This window comes from Apis dorsata, unplaced genomic scaffold (genome assembly GCF_000469605.1).
Source record: "Apis dorsata unplaced genomic scaffold, Apis dorsata 1.3 scaffold_73, whole genome shotgun sequence".
Classification (NCBI taxonomy): domain Eukaryota; kingdom Metazoa; phylum Arthropoda; class Insecta; order Hymenoptera; family Apidae; genus Apis; species Apis dorsata.
Genome location: NW_006263371.1, coordinates 181436 through 184729, shown reverse-complemented (window position 1 = coordinate 184729; position 3294 = coordinate 181436). Strand labels below are relative to the sequence as shown.

Below are 3294 nucleotides of genomic sequence, written 5' to 3'. Positions count from 1 at the left end.
AGAGAGAGAGAGAGAGAGAGGTCGACAAGAGTATAACGTATCTATTTTTTTTTTTCTTTTCCAGAAAATTTCTTTCCACCAGAGTTTCGAGAACGGTCGCAGGATTTCCGCTCCCTTTTCATTCCTACTTCCTTTCTCGTCTTGTCTCATTTCGCAAGAATTTGTAAGCTGGATCGGGCGAGCCTCTTTTCTTCTTCGTAAATTGTTCGAGTTTGATTATTAACCCTTCAACTGCCAAGTATTTTTGGTATAGCCGATTTCTTAAAAAAAAAAACGAAAGAAATAAAAATATTTTACTAAAATCAAATCATAACACTATGGATATAATTCTAATTGTTTTATAAATGTGTAAAAGAAAGTATCGCATAATAAAAGTATGAACAAATTGTTATTATAGAATTTCTAAAAATCTCAAAATTTATATATTTAATAATTAATCGATTTAATTTTATTATTCATACAAGAAATAATAATTAAAACGTGAAATAACCTATGTAACAATAGATATATAAGAAATATAGTAATTAGTAATATTTGAGAATATTTAAATGTGGTATACTTTTTTTTCAAAAAATAAAAAAAAAAGTAAAAAATTTTTTGCGCTCAAAAATATGTGTTGTGAGTGAGGAGGAAAGATTACTCATACTCCATACTGCAATTTCTATACAGTATTTTCGTAACAGGTTTCGAAACTTGGAAATCTCGAGCCGAAATTGTCCCTTTTAACCGGCAAGTTTCTGCAATATCTGAACCGTATACTTTCCCCTGTGTTGTGTCGGAACTAACACAATTAACCGGGCCCGAAACTTCCTTGGTTAAACTTGGTCCAACAAGCCGGGGTCCACCGGCTCCAACTTTCTCTTTCTCTCTCTCTTTCTCTTTCTCTCCGTCCATGCCTCATTCGCCATCCGTGTTTCCGGCATTCTAATGTTATTTAGCGAACTTTGCAGCTTAATCGACAACGCGCAACTTCGCCGTCCCAAGTTCCAACTTATAATTAACGAAGCTCGATCGCCAGCTCGTGCACAGCTCCGTTTGTTCGCCAAGGATTAATTAAGAGATTAAGAAATTGAAAATTTCTTCCCATCTCGTTTCACACTCTTCCTCTTCGAAAACAATCGCACCGTGAAAATTTCGATATTTCGAGATATCGTTTTCGACAGAGAAATTATTCTGAACGGAGTTTAATCGAATAAGTAAATCCTGTGGTGGAAATATATAGTTATTTTTAATTGATTATTAAAATGCTTGAACGAACGACATTTATTCGTAATTATTATACAATGGCATTATTATTTTTGTTATTTATTATTATTGTTTGGATAAATAACAAATTATTAAAGCAACTTTCTTCTTAATTTCAATTAATTAAATTTTGTCTATCGTTGATCCTGGAATCTTTGAAACAATTACTGACAGATCTTCAGTTTATAAGATCTATATAATAATAAATATTTATGGCTTAGAATTTCTTTTTTCTTTTGAATAATACCAATCTCTTCTTAATTTTATAATAATAATCTCTTAATAATCTCTTCTTAATTTTAGAACATGTTCCAATGAGAGTGAGATGATACCTGAAGATTTTTGAGATCTTCTTCCAAGCGGAGGAATAAAGAAAGTAATTGATTCAAGGATTGCAGGATCAATGATGAGAAAAATTTGATAGTTGAAATTGCGAATAAAGTTATTATAGTTCAAAAAAAACAGGTCAGACAAGAGAAAGAACATCCATCGTCGAACAATCATCAACGAAATATTTCCGTATCGTTAATTAAAAAACGAGACAAAAAATATGATCGACGCGTTTTCCAAGCAACAGTGATCGCGAGAGAAACCACCGTTGAAAAACAAATTAAGAAGAGGCAAAGTTGTTGCAAAGTATCCTTTAATGTTAAAGACTTTTAAATCAGTTTCATCCGACACGTCTCCAACTTTCCACCTCGCCTATTTAAAAATTCATCGATTCGTTCGTTACTTCGGACTATCTAGCCGTTTTTGTTTCACATCGAAGTTACATCGATGTTATTCTAAGATCGATTAATTTCCTTAAAAAACAAAGATGGAAGAAACTTTTCTTCTATCGAGAAAGTTCCAGAGCGGAGCTTATTCGTTTCAAGGATCGAGTGATAATAACTGGGTCACCTAGGTATACACGTGATTAGGAAGATTGCTTGGTCAAATGAGCATTTGCGTAACATCTGTCCTTGTAATCGAACATTCTCAGGGATCAGGTTTCGTTTTTTTCGGTGCACGAATCGATTTAGATTTAGAGAATCGATGAAGAAGGAGACTTATCTTAAATCTTCGTCCAATGGTAGGTGACACAGTCTTGCATTCGATCAGGTTGAGAAACTCGAGAGATGTTTGTGAAAATGATTCTGGATTTTAACACTAGAATTAAAGACATTAAAATAATAAAAGAAATTATAAAAGATTATAAATAATATATTATTATAATAATAAATATTTATTATAATAATAAAAATTATAAATAAAAGAACATTAGAACATTAAAATTAGTTACAAATTATAGGTATGTACATAAGTGACAAAAGTAGATGGTTATTGGAAATAATTGAAAAATATAATGTGTAATTATATTTTTATACGATAATAAATAATTCTTTTACGTTTGACAAAAGCATTCGTGTATTTTTCTACAATTGCAACAATGTCTGGAACCAATCAATTTAACGCGCTACTACTTTATTAATAAAAATAAGATGTATTATAATTAATAAAAATGATAAATTCATCGATATTTTTTATGGTTATATATAATTTTCAAGTTCGAAAGATGAAAGATCTATCTGTGCTTTTTAATCTCTGTGATGCGTTTTAAATTATATTAAAAAAAATTTCTCTCTAATTTTATACAGGATGTAAATTCATTTATATACTTAACGTTCATTGGTAGACGTATGACGTCAAATGGATTCCAAGATGACTAGTAAAGATCCACGAAAACTGCCTTTTCCAATTTGTCAATGTCCTTACATTTATTGTCATGAGTGCATCCTCTTACGGGAAGAGATTTTATTCCTGAAGAGATTTCATCCTTTGAGCATGCTCCGTTGACCAGGAAAACGGCCGAGCTACTAAATCTCAAGCACCCTTTTGCTTCTCGAGATGACATTGCTGTGGACTATTTAGAGACCGTTCGTGTTTTTCATCTCTTTTTGATGTTCGAATCACTTTATCGAACTCTTTCATTACATTTATTTAAGTGATAATTTAAAAACTCTGATCCAATTTGATGAAATAGACCCATTTGTATACTGTTTCTCTTTT

At 31.3% G+C, this 3294-nt stretch overlaps 1 protein-coding gene across 1 annotated transcript in view; it reads left to right on the top strand.

Annotated features, from left to right (window-relative positions):
• LOC102677960 (probable G-protein coupled receptor CG31760) overlaps positions 1-3294 on the top strand; it is a 203585-nt gene that overhangs the window by 179872 nt on the left and 20419 nt on the right. The window lies entirely within an intron of this gene.